This window comes from Chlamydotis macqueenii, chromosome 2 (assembly GCF_036417535.1).
Source record: "Chlamydotis macqueenii isolate bChlMac1 chromosome 2, bChlMac1.mat, whole genome shotgun sequence".
Taxonomy (NCBI): domain Eukaryota; kingdom Metazoa; phylum Chordata; class Aves; order Otidiformes; family Otididae; genus Chlamydotis; species Chlamydotis macqueenii.
In genome coordinates, this window is record NC_141557.1 from 110,320,872 (window position 1) to 110,343,057 (window position 22,186).

Sequence of the window (22,186 nt, forward strand, 5' to 3'; positions counted from 1 at the left end):
TTCATCCCTACTAAATGAGGGAAAAATGCACAGTTTCTGTTACAGGTAAAAAGATCAAGACTTCCTTTTTTTTTTTTTTTTTTATTCTACAAAGATCTGTCAAGGATCTTGCTGAAAAAGAAAAGGCAAATGCATTTAAATTTCATAATTATATAACTTAAGATTCAGTTCTGTTGAAAAATGTTTAATTATGTTAATAGTGGAATTTCTAGAACATATTTATTACATTTAACCTTAATAGTAAAACATTTCCTCTCTTAACTGGAAAAATGTAATTCTGCACTTTACCACTTCTTTTTCTTACTTTACTACCCAAACTAAAATAAATAAACAGATAAATAAAAAAGTATTGTTATTGCTATCTTTGTGTTCCTCATACTTAGTAATTTTGCTTTCTATTACCGTATTATAGCACATCTTCCTCTAAAATGACAAAAAAAGAAAAGAGAAAGAAGATGAGTAAATCTGACTTGGCTGAATTCAAACGAGTGCAGTTGGTTTTCAATCTGTAATTCATCTTGTTATGTAATGTGATATCGTGACTAGCATCTATATATGTATTTTCTTATTTAAAATGTGTTTCCCCTGTTGCTGCATTCATGTTGCAAACCTTCCTGTGACTATGACCTAGAACTTGAAAGCAATATTTTCAGAGCTTCCAGAACAAGGGCTGTTTCAGTGCATAGTGAGACAGAATCATTCCTGGCCCATCACAAAGCTGTGCGGAGATAGTTGTGACTCTCACAGAAACTTTGCACCAGATTACAGGACAGAGGATGCTTTTTCTTATCCTGCAAGACTGTCATAAGGAAAGACATTTCTCCTGCTGAATAAACAGAAATTGCAGAGCTGAGTCGTGATATTCATTAGTCATTGGGAAAGAAGAAAGTAAAAATAATCACTGCCTGATGGACTGAGCCAAAAACCCAGCTACTCCAGCTGAAAACCTGATGTAGTTGTGTAGAAGAGATGGTACTTTTTTTTGGACTATCCAACAGCAATCAGAAAAAGAAAAAAATAATTTTAAAAGAAAAGCTCCAAAATGGACATCTTTGTGAAAGATTTATGAACGTAGGTTTTTTAGAACTTTTTGTACAGTGAATATAAAGCTTTTAAACTCAATTAGAAAAAAATCTGTATGTCTGCTACTCTGCTCTTTAAGTCAGAAAAAAATATAGCACATACTGTTATCAATGTTCACAAAATTGTTTTTATTCCTTCCTGTAGGATGTGTCTCTGAATTTCTATATCAGTGTGAGGAACTTAAAGAAAGGTATAAGGGAGACTGTGAAGAGGATGAATAAATAATTACATAAAGTAGGACACAGGATAAAAGAGATTAATCTATTTAAGCATAGTTTGTAAAACAGAACTAGCTTATGTCCCTAGCTGAATTAATGATAATGTCCAGTGAATACCAAGGGAGCTAGATTGAGGCTACTGCTATGGATAAAATAAAAGTCTGACTGAAAACCTATTTTAAAGAAAAGAACAAGGGAAAGACTCCTTTCAGGAGCCCTGACTCCTTCAGCAGGGCTTGGATCAGGCCCCAGCTGTCTCCAAGTCCATACTATATATAGAATTCCCATTTGTCTTCAGGTAGGCACACTAAAGGGAGTGGGTTTTGTTCAGACTACGAAATGTGAAAAAAATCTTTCCTATGTTTACAAAATTACTCTTTTAAGCATGCATATCACACAGTTATGCAATGTTTTACCATAGCTACATGTTCTACACATGCCTCAATATGGGTTCAAGCACTTCAGACAAGAGTTCAACACAAACTGCTCACATAAGGCAATACTGGACGGTATTTCAGCACTCAAAACATCTCAAAGAAATGTGCTAGGTATTGCTTCAGTGGCAGGCAGCTGGGAAAAGATCAGATAGATCCCCTTGTAAATAAGTCTATGAGCTAAAAAACTGATTGTGCTCAGTCTTGGGGTGTGAAATCTGCATCCATATTTCAGAAAATGTCATACTTAGTGAATATTAGTCTAGGTCTGCTTATGTATACTAAACATACCCACTTCGGGTCAGCGAGATGTTACCAGTAAAGTCTGTCCTTGCCCATGGAGTGAGGATATTCCAGCATCTGAATTTTTTGCTGACTGGGATTTATTGTTCGATGACATACTGAGTTTGGACACGAATCAGGAAATGTCACATGGCTTCTTGATATAAGAAGGCTGGAAGAAGCAGACTGTAGTTCAGAAGAGGGGAGTTGGCAGAAAGGTTATGCAAAGAAGGATTGTAGTACATTGGGAGGAGACCTGGCCCAAGGTCAGAAGGCTTCTCATGCATATTCCTGTGCTTTTGTTTAATGCAGCAGAATATTCTTGCTGTTGCCCTCCAGAAGTATGCATTGTTCCTCAAAACAAATCAGATATTTTATGCAAGATGTTCACAGCCTCAGTTTGCTATATAATCTTTTAGCAAATATGTTCTTTTTTTTTTCCCAAATAATTCTGCTCTTCTTCAGCCTAAATCCACATCCATTTTTCTGCACAGAGCATTACTTACTTCAATTATAGTCTTATATGCATCTACTGAAATGTTAAGCAGTCATATTTTGAATTGCCAACTAAAATGATTACGTTCTCCTTGGTATTTGCCTTTCTTGAGCAAAATAAGTAACCAGGTTTTCTTTAAGGTTTTGCTTGCGTGAGGATAACTGTTTCAGCTCATTTAGACCCGTGCTGGATGAATCACGGGAAGAACCCTCCCAGTTAATTGCAGTATATACTTAGTCAGTGTGCTGATTTGCCCTTTAGATCTTAGGTTGGTAGCCTGCCAAAAAGCTCTGGCTACCTTCACTCCTATCTCTTGACAGACTCTCAGTGACAGTTGCCACCTGAGTTCTCTTTGTCACTTGGAGCCAAGATGATAACTTAGTGAATTCTCAAATGTGAAATCACTATGTCAGATTCAGGTAATTTAGATTTGTCCAGAAAGCCTCAGGCTTAAAAACTTCAATAAATTCTGGGTTTTCAATAGGTATGCTAGACCTATCTTTTGTTTTGAGTTTGTCATCTCACCACAGGAGAAGTATACTGTCATTTGTCTAAGATGACTGTAATTAATACCTCAGCTCCCAATTCAGTCTTTGGAGGGCTGCAACTGGATAATTCATTCTCTGCAGTGCACTAAGAAAATAATGTATCTACTTGTCCAAAATGACAGTACAGCTTCTGTATGCAGTCAGACATTTGTTTGTATTCACTTAAGTGAATTTTTAGGCTGATCTTTGTCTAAGCAACTTGTTAAGTGATTCATCTTAATTCTGCTTGCTAACATGTGTGCTCTATCCACTTTTTTCTTAAAACTTTTCCATCATCTTATAAATGACTTGATTGCTTTGTGGCTTCTGGGGAAAAGAAGTACAGAGTCACAAGTAGGAGTCTTCTGTCCTTTTTAAAAACATTTTCTACAATCAAAATAATGTATAAAAGTCTGGTACTGGCTAGAATATTCCCTGAAAAGTATAATGAAGATTTATGAAACAAAAAGAATTCATAAATGGGAGAGTCCATCCCTACAGAAATTGCCACCTTTGAGATGTCATTCTTACTTATCAGATATTTGAACAACAACAGTGATTATATAAATATATAGTCTTCTTCACATCTACAATTAACAATGCAGCGAAGAACTGTTGTAACCTTATTCCTGTGTATAATACCAATGGTAGGCAATTAGCAATAGTTTTTGGATAATAATGTTATCGCTGGAAAAGGGATTCCAGACTTAATGACTATTTCAGCACTTCTGAATCAGCAATCACCGCAGTAAGGGCTTTATGTGAGAAATGAGCAGATGGCATCATGAAATGCATCTCTTCTGCTGTTAGGTTTGTATAACGTCCTACTCATCTGTGTCTGTTGGATGCATAATGTGCTGTTCATCCATTTGATATCTAGTTTGACCCTTTCAAACCTGTCAGCTATAAAGCAAGAATAATTCATACCTTGGGAGTGAAGAAGAAAAAAAATCAGGAGGAGTTAGAACTGCTGGAGAGAGGAGGGATCCTTAGAGAGCTGCTCAGAGAGAAACAGTGTCGCAGAAGCACACCCTGTCAAACCACGCAGACTTTTCAAAGGAGGGTTAAGGAGCGCGGAGGATGCTGCAGTGTTTTATTAACACAATTGTACCTGTTCCCAAAACAGCTGACTAAGCCATATGCCCAGCAAAATGGTTATTGAATCATTAGTTCCACAGTAGTGCCAGATTTCAAGACAAAACAAAACAATCACCTCGAAGAAACCCAAAGCAAACAAGACTGTTGGGCAGGAAGCAGGGAAAAAAAAACAATGGATATTTGAGAACAGTGAGACCTCTTTAATGTGAACGTATAGAATTCACATCATGGTGGACTAAGAGAAGACTGGCAGGTTTAGAACAGATGAGTGTTCAGCAGTTAAAACTGTCTCTGAATTTTTACCAAATTAAAGTAATTGGCATCTAAAATGACTGGACAACAGTATTTGTAAGAATTAACAATACGAAAGTACCACAAGAATGTCTAATAAAAGAAAATGCAGTGCAATCAGTATTATGCATTATTATACGTTACCTGTTGAAAGCATTAGCTTAACTGTTTGTCCAGGAAATGTCTTATTGATTTTTGCTACCAAGTGAAATGCAGGGATTTAAGTCTGAGCTAAAAAAAAAAGGGGAAAATAAAATCTGATTAATTGTGAGGTGCATGGTCTCTGCCGTTCTTAAGAAAAACTATTCAGTGAAGCAACAACAGAGATGAAGAGAAATAGAAGTAAGAACAAGCAGTGGGTCTCACAATACCTTATCTCAAGGGTTTAACATAGGCATCTACATATGAGCTAGTCAGCTGGACAACTATTGTGGTACAGAAGATAAATAAGCTCTTTCAGAGCAGCTTTCATCTCATCCTAGCTTAGATGTGTGCATTCTAGTTGTTTATAGAAGTGAGAAATTAATCCCACCCTTGATAATTATCTTGTATGTATTTGCAGCATCTTATTTACTGTGTTTCATTCAACAAGGTTTATCTTCCCACATAAATAAATCAGAAATAATTCTGCTCACTTTGATTTTAGTAACCATAAAAGCATTGATGCTACGCTCAGTGCATGTGTTGGACAAAGGAGCAACAGAGGGGAGAAGGTACGTAAGAAGAAATGTATTTGCAACAGGAGAGCTCAAATAGTTTATTTGCATGGAAGGGAAAGCAAGAAATTTTCAAGGACAGCCACTTATCCAGAGAAGGAGCAAAGCTATGAAGACTAAGACAGAGAGATACAAATTGTGGAGAGCTAGGAATATAATTTTGAAGTGATCTGCCAAACTTTAATCTTGGGCTTACTTGTTCAAAAATACCATTATTTTAATTGTACTGAGCAGTGAACTGTATAGGAATATAAAGTAGTTTTCCCATCATTTGAGCCAAAAAAAAAAAATGAATAAACTCAGTGATATTTATTTTTTTAAATGATCTATTGCCATGTCATCAAGCTTTATTTAAGTCCCTGTTGTCCAGATGATGTGTCCAGTCTCCAGTCAGTGCTATCTGTCATGTTTAACATTACTCTGTAATTTTCTTCTTTGGTTAACCAAAAAGCACATTCTAGAGTTATTATTATTGCACACATTATGCAGCTTACTTAGATCAGTACCAATAGCAGCAAATGTCACTTAATTCAGAGCAGTTCTGCTGTAAAAGCAGTGTGAAAGTATTCTGAAAAATTATGATGCAAAATTAGAACTAGTTTATTTAACTGAGCAGACTACATATGTATTTGTACTTGTAACTTCATTAGTGCCAGAAATAAGCATTGTACTCCTTCCTTTCTTGGGTCTTGTGTGCATTTGTGAGTCAATACAACTGTGGGAATGCAAGCTAGATTCTATTCCAACTTTTAGGTCATTACTAGAATAAGTGACTTAACTGAATTTCAGCCATCTAACAAGTAGATATCTAGACCATTCAATTCAAGGCAATATTAGACATGCAGACTGTTTCCATGATTGTCAACCATCTCAGCTTTCTTATTCTAGATGCTTCAAGTATCTGTCCTAAGGTTAAAGAATGATCCTCGGGAGGTTTCCGCTGCTATTAAAGCTGGATTGGACAACTAGCTTTGAGTAAGCTTTACAGAGTTGAAATTAAGCGAGAGGAGTCTCTCTTAGATCATCATCCTGTAAGCTGTTCCATGATGGTGCCAGTTTCAAGCCATTGGGGAGATGGGCTCTAGGTTGTACCTTTAAAGGCTCGGAGTTCAAATTTGTCAAAAGATCAGTATATATGAACTGGACAGCAAAAAAAGAGCCAGTTTGACAGGCTGCTGTTTGAACTGATTGAGTAAATTCGACACTAAAAAAAAAGAATAACCTTCAAGTTTTTGTTTGGAAGCTGGAAATCCACAATACATTTTTGTACAAACATTGTTTAGAGTGGAAGTCAGAAGTTGTGTTTCGTGAACTAAAAATTGAAAGAAAAAATAAGCACAATGAGATCTAAGTAAAAGTCTTGGTTTTCCAATTTGAGCAGGCTGAAAGAGTTCTTACCTTTGCAGCAGAGATGAAAGAGTCACATAATGAGACAGATATGTCTGTGTGTATATCAACACTTAGCCATTCTCACTGAGGTATCCATTACTGCTATTCCATTTTGCAACTAATAAGCCTCTTCTAGAAACATGTCCTCCCTGAGATGGATGACAGCTTGCTCCAGAGGCAAGCTGGAAAACTGGCATCTTAAGAGATCATTACAGCGTGCCTGATGCCTATTATAGATATAAGGGAACAGCAGTGCCGTATAGACAACAAGCAGAATATTATTGCCCCACTGAAGAATATGGTGCTAATTACAGTAATTTCAATCAAGAAATTTCATAACTCAGGCCAAGTTAAAAAGTGTACTGCAAAGTGAATGATTTTATGCACAGAAATTTCCTCAAGATCAGGCGTTTTCATGCTTAGTGAGAGAAAACACTGGATGTAAGTAACCCCTGATGGTTGTCTGTAGGAACTGTGCTAGGGCAATATGGGTTTTTTTTAAGACAATAAAGCTTATATTGTTTTTATGGTAGCTTATACTGCACATATGACAATGTTTCTTTATTTCAGTTCTAAGGAACCTGTAGCTCAGTAAAAGCTTTCTGCACATTTAGTTGCAGGCTAATTTGTATTTCAGAATGCAACTGTGAATTCTTAAAACACTTAAATCATCTGCAGTGGAGAAAGAACAAGTTTTGCTCTCTCTGCTGGATACCTTTGGAGAGCACTGCTGGTGCTCAAACAGGACAATTATTCTCAGGGAGATTTCTTTGGGTAGGCAAAGAGCTCTTATGGTGGCACCTGAAAACATCCACCATCACTCTGCTCCTCCCAGCTCCCAATACACACCTCCTCACCATATCATCATTAACAGCTTTATCATAATCTCTAACAGCCACTGAAATTCATATTTCAGGTAGGCACTTGGCCTGCTATTTGCACATGGTTGGCTGGATGACCACCAAGGCCACCATTGAAACACATACATTTTTGAGGACTCTAGTGCCCAAGGACTAAAGATTTGAGGCTTTCCACACATATTCAGTGGCTTGCCCTGTAGTAATGGTAACAAGTTGATTGTCCCTTTCCTGCCTGCCATCCCCTGTGCCACCCTGACATCCATTTCCAAAAGCAACAACATACAGACAATACCTTCTACTGGTTACTGGTTATTATAAACTAGCAAATAGCAGCCTGGAAAAACCATGTTTTTAACCTCACAGTCTTGTTCCCTAGGCTGGTGAGACATCGTGCTGCCATAAAGTTTTTGTTAGGAGAATAAAGTAGCAACCATCAGCCCTTTTGAAAATAGGGCTTCAGACTGCCAACGGGATTGCAGTAATTACACATTCCAATGCAAATTCAAAAAGCTGATGCTGGCGTTTGGGCTCAGGGTCCCTGCAGAATCGGGTTTCACAACATGGCAGGGATCTACTGACCATGGGGAACCTGGAGGAACTGCTTTTCTCTACAGTTACCTGACACATTTATTGGTATGACTTTGTGTTTCTGATTTGTTGCTTCACAGCAGTAGCTTCTCAGGGTGAAAACGGTGTTTGGAAAATTACCACTACCTTTAAGTCATTGAATTGTCTTCTGTAAATGGAAACTTGCCAAAATCAAAGGCTGACCCAGCTGGGTCGGGGAGAAGTGATGGTTTGCTAATGGCTGGCATATGCACCTTCATTCTCCTACGCAGTCACCTAATCTTTTCCTCTTTCTTTCCAAGAAGTACTGTCCTTACCCATCATAACTACCAATATTTTTTCTTATTTTCATTTGTCTTTTTAGTAATCTCTACAGCTTGCTTTATTTGTCTTTTTGGCAGCAGACACTTCAGAGACCGGGTTGTTTAAAAAAATCTGTTTTCTTCACAGTTGCTAGACTTCTCTGTAACATGCCTCTGGCTCTCTGTTTTTCTATTTCAAAATTATTTTTTATCACATTGTGAGAAACTTCAGTTATTTCTAGATCTTCATGCCACACAGATGAAAGTTTAGGAAATGTAATTTTTTTTTTTTCAGGCAAGATATTGCTATTCATTACGATAAGACCTAGCACCAACAAGTTTATTTTTCTGATTTGGCTACAAACTCACATCAATTTCTCTTAACTACTGCGTCTGAGGACTGTGACAGGGCTTGGTTGAGGACAACAGATCTGACGTGGGAGTTGTCCAGGCTTAACATCAGGCTGAGTCTCAGCTGGCAGTGCAGACGGTACAAGCATTAGGGAGGAATGCCCTCTGGCAAATAACAATTCTCCAAGGAATTACAAGCCAACAAAGTTATCTCATTTCTGTTCCTCTTGAAGAGTACTAACACAGCATGACATAATGTGTCAGAGCTTGGACATTCCACCCATGTTGCAGGCTCTCTGTAAGTGTAAGGTCTAATTGCTGTATAAAAGTAGTAAATAAGTGACATTAGCAGATGTCTGGGCATCATCCTTCCTTCATGGATCTCTGTATCTCCAGTCCCATCATTTATACACAAGCCTTGCAGAGAGTGCAACTGAGACCTAATGTAGCCCAGTCTGTCTTTGCATAATGTATGGCCTTTATATACATGCACAAAAATCTCCCTTCATGCTTCATGTTGACATTAGCTCTGGCCCTTATCGAAAATCTCCCAAGTAAATTAGATCTCAAACAAGCTGTCTCCTGAGAATGAGGGAATTCCTTGGTCCTTCACACAAAGCACCATCAGGTTGTACAGTCCTTTGTACTGTTAAGAAGCGCAACGTCTATCTGTCTTACAGACCTCACCTCTCAGAGCCCATGAGTTACATTTTCTTTGGCCTTCAGCAGTTAGCCACAGATTTTAGGCTGTCTTCAAAAGCCGGCGGGTAACCTCTGTCTCTAGGCCTCTTTCAAATAATGGCAGTCATTATGTGTGAAAGAGGTGCTTGCAGTCCATTTTGTACCGGCAGAGTCAGCTGAAGTGCTTTCTAATGTGAATAACTCCCCTGTGCCTTCTTCCTTCACAAATTGTGTAAATTTGCCTTCTTAGGGCAGGCTCTAGGTTGCGACAACTAAACAGACCGATAACCTCATGTGGGACACTTCAGACTCAGGTCACACTGGCATTTCCTCTGGGTCATTAGGGGTCCTACCTTGGAGCCTGCTAGCTGTTGTGAATCCCAATATACCTGTCCTGCACATCTAATACCAAGGAGCTTAGTTGCCTGAATTAGTGTCACAAGTTCCATCCCTTGAATTGGCCATCTTAGTCTTAGGCATTCTTTAGGCACAATTCTAAAGACTTTTTCCTAAAGCCGATCCTTACCATTTGTTAATTAAGATAATCTACAAATGTCTTCTCTTTCAAAATACTTTTTCTCAAACAGGCAGGCCATTAAGACTAAATCCCACCCAGGACTATGCTCGTCCTTCTGACAGCGCGTGGGCTTTAACAAATTTAGCTATCTATAGTACAGCTCTTTAGATCTGAGCTTGTTTTGTAGACACCTTTTGTACTCGGCGAAGAAAAACAGGCATTTCTGCCCAGTGATTCATCTAAGTGTAAAATAGGTCAGATGAATTACATTCTTGGATTGGGGTGAAATGAACCCAAATGAACTTCAGAGACTATTTCAAGGGCCTGATGCCAAATTTGGATGATGCAAATGTCACATAAGCTTCTGCCCCTAGTAAGTGAAGAGACATAGTTGCTTCTTAATTCCACTGAAGAGTGACTCACAAAACATAACAAAGAAATGGGCAGCGAGCTACCATCCAGTCAATAAAACCACAAACCGTAGGGAATCGTAGGGAGTGTAAGCTGCCATTATTTGCAAAAAACCTATGCCTCAGACAGATGTACCTGAGAGAGGGCCTCCTGCTCTGTGATCGGTGGCTGCAGTTGCAGCTGCGGCAGAGGATGACAAGCGTAACAGCAGGTTGGAGGAAGCAGCGGCATTGATGACTAACAGCCTCAGCTGAACCCTAGAGATAAAGCTGCAGCTTCCGACCCTTACAACAGAGGACAAGGTATCTTTGCTGTGTAGAAGTAGCATGCGTTCTCCTTAAAACAAAATTGTGAAATGGGCACAGCAGCTTATTCTTAAATACATCGTAGACATTTCTTCTGTGTAAGCAGCTTCGTTCTGCAAAAGAGGAAAGGGGGAGTAATTCCTTTATCCCTGGGGGAAATGGTGTCCTGCTTCCATCTAATGGCATCCTCAGAAATGCACACAATAATAGTAATCATTCTGAGGAAGAAATACAGATATTTTCAGGCTGTGTTTTGAACGTCCAAGTTTCAATAAGTTACAGGGCATGCTTATCAAAAACTACTCAGCAGAAACCATCATTAAACAAGTCCCCTCTTGAATTGTGAAGTCAATCACTAGTCATTCTGAATATCTCAGTCCTGATTTTCCAGCAATTACCCTGGTGCTGCTGCTCTTTTCTGGAACTGGAGGCACCAATAAGCACAGCAGAATTGCACTGTGTCAAAGACTGTTAATGAGAGGAAGGCAATAAGTGATCTTCTGCTGTAAATTAAGAGAATTACCACTAACTAGTTGTTTAAAGATCCAGGCTTAATCCATTACTGCTCGTTTTACAAGTAAAAATCACTATTTTTTTTCCTCAATAATTTATTCTAATAGATTATTCTCCAAATGAGACTCTTTGTGAAAGTGCCTCCTTATGGTGTTTACACGTAGTATGTTTGTATTATCCTATACCCAGTGAGCCAGCAATAGTAACTTTGGTTGACATTTGTGTTGTGCAAGATTTTTCTTATTTCATATTGACATCTGTCTCTTTGTTTGGTTGTGAATGTTTGATTTTTAGCCTGTCTTTCTATTTATGCCTGTTCGTTCCAAAAGTTTGTTTGTATCTTTCCCCTGTTAATTTTTAGAACAACTTCTATGTGGGTCAACCAGGTCCATTGCAAAGGGTCTGATTCTGTAAGTCTCAGCTCTCAGAGGATCGCACCCTTGGACACCTGCAAGTTACAATCTACTTTTTTAATTTATGTATGTTGCAGTCCCGCAGTAACGAGGTCAGGCCAGGCCAGTTGCACAAGGAGAGCATCAGGAGCCTGGTGGTCCCCATGCCAGTGCAGGGACTTGGTGGCCTGCCCGGGGGCAGCAACAGCTCAGGGTCAGCCTGGGCATTTGCTTGAGCTTTGCTAAAGGCAGCGCCTCTACAGACACATGATAAAAATATTTGTCAGATCTATCTGAATGTCAGAAGTGGCACCTGCTTCTCAGTCAGATGCCTGGTTCAACTTGTCTACCACCCTTATTCTATTTCTTACTGAATGGATGTGGGTTTTTTATTAGAATTGGTCGTTGCTGGAAGGATATCTTCAAGCCTTTGGTTATGCAGAGATTATTCACACTATATGCACTTTCATGGAGCAAGTTTTTCTGTTTCCTTTCAACATCATTTTAGATGTGCCAGCTTACTTCATTTGCTAAAGTATGCTTGGTTAGGAAAGGAAAAAAAAGGTATTTACCCTGTGAACTAAACTGTCCACTTTTTGAACACTCCTTATTATCACAATTATGATATGTATCATATTAATGATAATTTGTTCATGGCTAGTCTCTCTGGATAAATTCACATTTATGCAGATGACAAATTGTAAAGGTCTAAGCAGGGACTTCTAACACTCTCACTTGACTCATAGTCCTAACTTGTCCCAACTATACTTATAAAGACAATCTGTTTTCTTTCATTAGTATGTCCCTATATGGCTTGCTTAGGCATCCTTTGAAGAGCTATAAATTTAATATTAAATATTAAAATATTTTCATACAACTTTTTGTTTCAAGCTTTCCAGTTGGTAAGTGACTGAGTTGACAGAAGAAGGAAGACCAGCTTCATTTGGCCCATCAGTAATACAGAACATTGAAATTTTATATTCAACAGGTGGAAACATTTTAATGGGCAGAGCACAAGAAATGAAAAATATGTTACTTTGTGGAGCTTGAGAGACGTCTTTTTTTTTTTTTTCAGAAATTGTGATGTAGAGTAGTTCAACTGTAAGCAAACTACCAAAATCACAGTTGGATGCATTGACCCGGGAATACAGTGCTTTAAAAGGGAAGTTGGAAAGTGCATGTCTGTCATGTATACACCCCACCGACATTAACTGCTACCAGACGTGCCCTAGTTTATACGCAGCATCATCAAGTCATTTTATCGCCTTGCTCAAATACATTCAGAAGCTCAATTATATTTACCATTACACTGTGCCCCATTTCCCAGAAGTCTGTATAGCTGCAGTTTTACTTAGATTTCCCGCCCCCCACCCTGTGATAACAGCAGGGCCTGTTACATGTTTTCCAAGTCTTACATTTTCCTTGATGAGTTTTATTCCTTTTTGAACAACTAGTATTGTGACTAGAAAGTCATAATAGCTCGAACTATAAATACACAGTAATATCACCTGAAATTTTCATGTTTGAGATTGGGTGATAAAAAACTCAATTCTAGCTTTTTCCCCCCCAATGCGAAATGCCACATGGAAGGGTCCTTATAAAAAAAAAAAAAGAATATTTGTGGAGGTGTTTTGTTTAGCTCATGCTGTATTTTTATATGTTTGTTTTGTATTCTTTTATTTGAGAGAATGGGAACTTTTCACAATGTTCCTGATCAAAAAGCCTCAAGTCAATAGTTTCCAAAGAAGGATTTTTCCTGCCTGTTTGAATGTTTCTGCAGATTTTCAAACAGCACTGATTAAATTATGTTAGCCAAATGATCCCAGATAGACAGATTACAAATATATCTACTTAGAAAGTGAGGCACTGAAATGTTAAAAGATTTGTTTTTATTAAAACAAGCCTTTTATGAGGAATACTCTTTCACAGGCTGAGAGAGTTGGGGCTGTTCAGCCTGGAGAAGAGGAAGCTCCAGGGAGACCTTATAGCAGTCTTCCAGTACCTAAAGGGGACGTACAGGAAAGACAGGGAGACACTGTTCAGTAGGGCCTGTTGTGACAGGACTAGGGGTAACGGTTTCAAACTAGAGGGAGATAGATTTAGATTGGATATTAGGAAAAAATTTTTTACAATGCGAGTTGTAGAACACTGGAACAGGTTGCCCAGAGAGGTGGTGGAAGCCCCATCCCTGGAAACGTTCAAGGCCAGGCTGGATGAGGCTCTGAGCAACCTGATCTAGCTGGGGATGTCCCTGCTCCTTGCAGGGGGGTTGGACTAAATGACCTTTGAAGGTCCCTTCCAACCCTAACCATTCTATGATTCTATGATTTGTTTTACATGTATATCGCCAATGTCCAAAAAATCTTTGGATTAAAAGCCATCCATGCTATCTTAATTTGATTAAAGGAAACCATATCAGCAGACCTTCAGAGACCGCTCAGGAGAGGATGGTCATTGCAATAGGGTTAGGGAGGAGGAGAGAAATTATTCAAGTATGGTATTATCAAGAATAGAATTTCTTTTGTAAGGAACCTAATCTCTTCACAAACTTAACAATTTACAAAGAAGTGACTGTGCTAGAACTTTATGAATACCTAGAAACAGAGTTGGTCAAAGAGTCTTCACTGAATAAGCAACTGGACTGACTGCCAACGTGGCAAATTTCTTTACTGAAATGTTAATGAATTATTCAACAAAATTCCTTTTTTTGTCGTCTCTTTGTGGCTTCTCTTCTCCTTTGCCCTGATGATAAGCAAACACACAAATTCCTGGAGGTACTGGATTATTTATACTGCAGCAGTTTCCAGGAAGCAAAGATTTGCTATGCTTTTTTTTTTGTTGACTAATATAAGAAAACATAGTCCCTGTCCAGAGAGCTGTTCATGTTCATATTCACTCACTACAGTCAACATACAGCACTGGACAAAGGAATAAGTATAGAGATAATAGCACTGAGGTGCTAAGAGCTGAAAAGCAGAACTGCAGCTAAATGGGCCAGAGGTCTAAGCCCGATCATGGGGCTGGGCATTTAAAGGAGGATTAAGTGAAGTATCTATTTTATGAGAAATCTTGTTTCTGCACCATTTGAGAAAGCGTGGATTAGGAGATATTTCTGTGAACAGGAGATGCTACACAGAGTCTTGTAAACTCTTTCAGAGATATGATCAAAGTAGGACATCTTCTTCTCCACAGAGAAATTAAAAATAAATTTGGATGTATCAATCCCCACAGCTGAAGACTTGAAAGAAAAAACAGAGTGCAAATATTCTGCATGAGCCAGACCTGGACTTCAACTTCAATACTAAACACAAAGGAGTTGTGGGGATTTGTAAGTTCAGAAAATAAATGTTTAATTGTCATCTGCACAGGGGGTAGAAGAGAGGAAGGAAGACTAACTCAAGAGAAAGAAGAATATAATTTGGGATAAAGGGGAAGAAAAAGATTGCACTTCTTAAAGGCAGAGCTGCAAATGCATTAGTAGATTAAATGGAAATGGACTAGTCAAATTATGTATTAAAAATTATGATATTTTATTGATATAAAAATTACTTCTTAAAACACAATTTCATTTTTCCTTATTTGTGTAACAGATATGGTATGTGTGGTCTTCTGAGCCTACCAAAAAGATATTGCTCTACTCGGGAATATAAATCTTCTACCCTGACCTTGCAACCAGGTCTGTGCCCAAAAATCCTTAAATGAAAATGTTAAACAGAACTTTTCTCATAAAAGAAACTTTGCTGGTAGCCTGAGTCAGGGCTTGAGATCTTACTAGGCAACAGATACATATAAGGAAAAAAAAAGATCATTTAGCAAACTGTGAAATTTAATAGGCATTTTCTTAGAACTTCTCTTTGTCTTTTCCATTTTTTTAAAAAAAAAGTCTTATCTTTGTGGATTAATATTCACTTTCTTTTAAGAAAAGTTGGCTTTTAAGCACCAGTATTTGGATAAAATGAGACTGACTTCCTTTTCCTGATACATTCACCTTCTGCGGTTTTGGAAGAAAACTAAATAAAAATCACATATGAAGGGTGGCTTTGTTTCTCCTTTTCTTTTTAATGTCAGTGTTTATATGGTAATCTATTTGATCCATCAATAAAAACAATGTTTAGATTATTTTACCACCCTGGAAATGCTATCTTATTGTCGTGCTTTTTTTTTTGCTGAATTATACAGGGATTATCAGAAATAGTTATTACTTCTGCTTTGCCCCCTTATATTAATGCTATATTTCAGTTTACTTCTTTGACAGACTCATTAAGAGACAAGGGCAGGCTGGAAAGCAGTGCATCTTCTCCCACATTTTAATATTGTGAATGCATAGCAAATGCTTCACTGCCAGTTAGAACTGACAAAAAGGAAATATTTCAGTTTTAAAAATCTGACTTTTTCTGGCTGTGCTTTGGGTAACAAGGCTAACGATAATATCTTGTTATAAGTATACAGCATCGATGAAATTTTTATTTTATTTCTTCACATTTTCTTGTAAGGTTTCTGAGGTTTCAGAACTGAAGTGGAGCATTTTAATACTTGAAATATTTTGCCATTACAAACTCACCCACGCAGTTCCTCTGAAGGCTTTGGAGAGCTTGCTTTTGCAAAGAAATCATCAGTGTGAGTTAATGGAGGCATCTTTGGTCACTATCTTGTTTTATATTGAGTAGAATTGTGCTTTGTGAGAGAGATGCATTTCCTGAGAGATTTTTCAAACTTTTTTTCTCAAACGAGACCGCATTTTTCTGTCATTCTGCTTTGTAAGGAATTCATTGTCTTCAATAAGCTTTATGTTTGTTCAAGCAGCACCCTCACAAAATTGTTTCCGTGATAATACAGCACTTTCCAGCTCAATATATCCATTCAGAGTATTTGTGTTCTACTTAAGTATTGCATCTCCTATTACAAGGAAAATCTTATGACTTCTTTTACCTACAATGAAGCAAACCAGGAAGTTTCCATTTGAGACTGAAAACCAAAACTCCTGTACCCTGCAAAGTATAGATGCATCTAATTCCAACTGACATAAAGTCTAAATTAAGTAATAAACCAGACATAAACATTAGCAAAACAGAGAGGAATCTATATTAGCCAGCTGAGCATTTGCCCAATTACAACATAAGAACTGAAGGTCAAGGCGAGCTTAGTATTTGCTGAATGTGCATAGGGTGCGATTGTTCAGTTAAAAAAAAAAAGAAACACCGTGAAGACCTGTATTTTAATGTGCAACCTTGGAGAACAGTTATATTTATCACTTCCATGTGCTCCTTGCACACATGAGAGTGGTGTTCTCTTGACAGCAATAATTTCAGGAGACCATCAATGAAGCTTTGTGGAGATCTTGCTGTATTAGTGTTATCATGTGAGATACATGAATATGCATTGGCAATATTATTTCAATGGAAAATTGTTGAGGCTTCTGCTACAGAGGCATTAGAAGGTCAATTGTGAGATTTAAATTGGTGTAATGCTTTGAATTCAAGGCTACAGAGACCACTTGAGGTTTCCAATATGATACTTTGATGAGGTGATTAGTCTAGGAAAATTATTCCATTTCAAACCTGAACCATTAGAAGAATCATTATACATTATGGGACATCACATTACATTCTGGCAGTGTGATTATTTTGGTATTGTATTCACAGTAAAATAAAATGAAAGGCAAATTAGAAACTTTAACCATGACTTTTGAATAGCATTATAGGCAAAGATAGAAAACCAAATGACAGTACACTGCCTAGTACATCAGGAACCAGAAGAAATGTTAGACATTTAAAAGAAAGAATCAGAGGAAGATAACTTAACTTGCAAGAGCTGACTGAAAAAAAAAAAAGAGTGTTCATGGAATGAGACAGAAAAAAAACATAATCATTAATATGAATCAGAACTTAGAAGCAGGAAGTCTCGTTATTGGCAAATGTCTCAAAAATATTCTGATCCCAACTTCATGCCTCAAAACAAGATCTATGACCCTCCTAACAGATATTTGTCTTACTGCTTCTTAAAGATGTCTTAGCAGGGACTGCATAATCTCCCCAATCAACTCCAGAGCTCCACTATTTTCATCAGTTTTGCTAATATGTTATTAAAGCTCCTTGCTTCTTCTTTATGCACCTTCTTTTTTATGCACCCTCCATAGAGGAAGCAGATTTTTGTGTATTTCAAAACTATTAGTATGTTATTTGTGATCTTCTCTTTGTCAGGCTAAATAACCTCTATTCATCCTATCGTTTTCAAAGGTCGTTATTTCTAGACTTTGTTGTTCTGGTCTTTCTCAGTGTATGCTCGTTGATCAACATCTTTTCTAACATATAGTGCCTCAATCTGGACCCGCTAAACCCTTGCTAGTGGTAAGGTTAACTTCATCTCTCTGAAAAGACAAGCAGAAAATGAAGAAATGGACATTTTACTGCACAGAAAAGAATGACTAGTTTAACTGCTGAAATATATTTTGACTAAAAGTTTAGATTATTTGAAATACACTCCATGTGCATATCAGCATGGCTTTGAAATGTACCTGGGCTTGGAGGTGGAACTAATATATCTGGTATTTTCAGATTTAAGCAAAATGCTCTCTTATTTGAGATTTTTTTTTTTCCAGTATAGAACCTTTTCAATTTTCATTACTGTGACTCTTCACGAAAAATGTGAAATTGCACATGACATTGTGCACACCTAACTACATGTTACTGTTCCAACCACTGTACTGTTCTGCCACAAGCCTTTTTTAGGAAACAAGCATTATATTTACTATATCTCATCCTGCTTTGCGTAATTTTGCATGTTTTAGAAAGTAAGTGACTTTTAGAAAGTTATGTGACAGATTTACAGCTGGCAAATACATGTTACATAAGTCCAAGAAATGTCTCTAAAATTTCAGTGGAAGCTAATAAAACTATGTGAGTGAACAGTGCACAACATGTCAAAGCTGACAATATGTGTTGGCAACATTCATTTGAATTGCTCACACATCACCTCATTCAAAATTAATTACAAACACACAGAGGAAAGACGATGTCTTTGTGGAGAGCTCAATAAAAAATGCTGTTCAATGTGCACCATCCACTAAGAAAGCAAAGAAGTTTCTAGAATACCTAAAGGATGAAATGGAATGGAAAATAGTGAAAGTTTCACCATACAGATCTTGAATCTGCTCCCCAAAAAAATGATGGATCAGAAAAGGACAGCAAAGATGGATTTTAAGAGCATCTACTAAAAGATGCCAAAAAGAGAACTTGCACTGGAGAGGAAATGCCCAAAAGAACCCATGATAGAACTAATTGAGGCAATGTCCAATGGCTCAATGTACATGTGGAGACTGGTCACGAGTGGTGTCCCTCAGGGGTCCGTGCTGGGCCCAGCCCTGTTTAACATCTTTGTTGGCGACATGGACAGTGGGATAGAGTGCACCCTCAGCAAATTCGCCGATGACACCAAGCTGTGTGGTGCCGTCGACATGCTGGAAGGGAGGGATGCCACCCAGAGGGACCTTGACGGGCTGGAGAGGTGGGCCTGTGCCAACCTCATGAAGTTCAACCAGGCCAAGTGCAAGGTCCTGCACCTGGGTCACGGCAATCCCAGGCACAAATACAGGCTGGGCGGGGAATGGATTGAGACCAGCCCTGAGGAGAAGGACTTGGGAGTGCTGGTGGATGAGAAGCTCAACATGAGCCGGCAATGCGCCCTTGCGGCCCAGAAGGCCAACTGCATCCTTGGTTGCATCAAGAGAAACATGGCCAGCAGGTTGAGGGAGGTGATTCTCCCCCTCTACTCTGCCCTGGTGAGACCCCACCTGGAGTACTGTGTCCAGTTCTGGAGCTCCCTACAGAAGAAGGACATGGACCAGTTGGAGAAGGTCCAGAGGAGGGCCACAAAGATGATAAAAGGGCTGGAGCACCTTTCCTATGAGGACAGGCTGAGAGAGTTGGGGCTGTTCAGCCTGGAGAAGAGGAGGGTCCAGGGAGACCTTATAGTGGTCTTCCAGTACCTCAAGGGGGCCTACAAGAAAGATGGGGAAAGGCTGTTTAGTAGGGCCTGTTGCGATAGGACAAGGAGTAATGGTTTTAAGATAGAGGGAGGTAGATTTAGATTAGATATCAGGGAAAATTTTTTTTACAATGCGGGTTGTAGAACACTGGAACAGGTTGCCCAGAGAGGTGGTGGAAGCCCCATCCCTGGAAACGTTCAAGGCCAGGCTGGATGAGGCTCTGAGCAACCTGATCTAGTTGGGGATGTCCCTGCTCCTTGCAGGGGGGTTGGACTAGATGACCTTTGAAGGTCCCTTCCAATTCTAACCATTCTACGATTTTATGATTCTATGAATTGTGCTGAAAGAATAAATAAAAAACCTTCACTCACCTCTTCCTTTTGTAAAAAAGGAAAAAAGGTGCCAGTGGAAGAAAGATTCAAAGCAGAGCAATACCTACCTAAGACAAATCCGTGATATTCCCTGGCTGTTCCAAAAGACGGGACACAGTAACTTTTCCCAGCTCTCAGGAAAGGAGTGTGTAGCTCACACAGGTCCCACCTACACAGTGCAAGACTAAAGATTTCTCCTTTGTATCTATACTTTCCAGAAGAGGAAAAACCTATTATGCCGGCCAAAATCCATCCATCTTGCCCAGGGACCCCAGTGGCAGATGAGTTGGTGGTAAGTAGGTGCCTTACTATCTGCTAGTAACTAGTACTAGTCATAGATACCATGAGAATGTAATGTTGATATGGAAATAACAAGACAATACAAAGTGAGGAATTAAAACACATAGGGATAATAACAGCATTCAGATTACTTTTACTATTAGGAAGGAGATAAACCTTGCTTCTTGGAAATTTGGTCACTAGCATGACTTTATGATTTCACTATGTATTACGATGTTATTATTTTCTTGGCATATTCTTTAGAGTGTCTGTTCCAACAATTGTAAGAAATTGAGATACTAGCAAAGGGGTCATTCATTTAATGTATTATGAAAAATTTAAACAAAGTCAGATTAATAAAACAGTAAGAATCACTGTTTCAAATGTGTAGGTAATATGAACTTCAGAAAGCTATTTTCCCAAAAAAAATTTGTTGTTTAATTTTGTTTTTTACATTTTGATCACGTTAATTTCATACCTGTCTAGTGACTAATGTGGCAATGTTTGCTTAACAATCAGTGTTGCAAATGGTGCCATGCCTGGAGGTGGAATCACGTTTAAAATTTCATTATAACTTAAGAAATGAAGTTGTTGATTTAGATTATGCTATTATGAAAAAAAATAAAGTTTGATGTGATGCTAAAATGTTGGCATAGTGACAAAACCATAAAAGCGAGGGAATACTGTGAGAAGGCTTTCAGAAACTGCTTTACTCTTCTCCCAGAAACTAGCAGCAGGCATGGTCCCATGTGCTCTCGGAGAAGGAGTTCATCTATCACTAAGGATGTTGCATTTCACAAAGAACCTAGACAGCAAGGTGCTTTAACAAATATCTTTCATTTGTTGTTGTCGCTGCCTTGTGACACTTAAAAGAAATGTAAGTTGAAATATTCAGCCTCTTGTGTAACAGCACTGCATATTTCTGCTTAAAAGTGATGAGGAAATTTTCACCATGGTTAGTGAAGGCAAATCCATTACTGTGTGCTTACCTCTGACAACTTTACCACCTACTAATTTGTTACATTTCATGTATTTTAGGGATAGTTGTATTTTCTCAGGAAACAATCATAGAATCGTAGAATCATAGAATGCTTTGGGTTGGAAGGGACCTTTAAAGGCCATCTAGTCCAACCCCCCTGCAAGAAGCAGGGACATCCCTGACTAGATCAGGTTGCTCAGAGCCCCATCCAACCTGGGCTTGAATATTTGCAGGGATGGGGCATCTACCACCTCTCTGGGCAACCTGTTTCAGTGTTCTACCACCCTCATTGTAAAAAAATTTTTCCTAATTTCTAATCTAAATCTACCTCCCTCTATTTTAAAACTGTTACCCCTTGCCTTGTCACAATAGCCCCTGTTTCTTCCCATCTTTCCTGTAGGCCCTCTTTAGGTACTGTAAGGTCTCCCTGGAGCGTTCTCTTCTCCAGGCTGAACAGCCTCAACTCTCTCAAACATCTCTATTAACATCCTGATAATATTATCATACCTGACTTTGTCTTTAATCTGGCACAAAGTTTTTGCAATACCTCTGGTTCCTATGCATGACAAGGCATGACGCGTTGCACATCTCCAAGCCATTCTACATCTAGCTTAGCAGACCTCTCTCCATGGTTTGGTGGAAGACCTCTGTCTTTCAGCACAGCAGCCAAATTTCCTCCAGCTACCACCAGCAAAACGTGCTCTTTCCCTGCTGCCGGTGCTGCTCATGTGTTTCATGTGGAACGACTATGCAAAGAGGCTTTGTTGATCTGCACATCCTCAGCCTGAGGAAAGCTCTAATCCCCCACAACATTTCTTGCTTGCTCCCACAAATAGTCACAACAGTAGCGACAAAATGTTCTGTGCTTGTCTGGAAGAGTTTAAAATAACAGGCCTAGTACTCTTAATTGACATACATGCTTCAATAGGCTTATATATATTTTTTTTTTCTAAAAAGGAAGCTGCTTTATCTCTTATATTTTTGAATGTTACATAATGCTTCACATTGCTTGAAGTAAGTTTCATTAGCCAAATATGTAAAAACATTCATATTTCCATTGGGAAGTTTCAACACTGTCTTGCAAGTTGCCTAATACTTGAAATAATCTTCGTGTTCATAGTTCTAGTACTTAGATTTAGT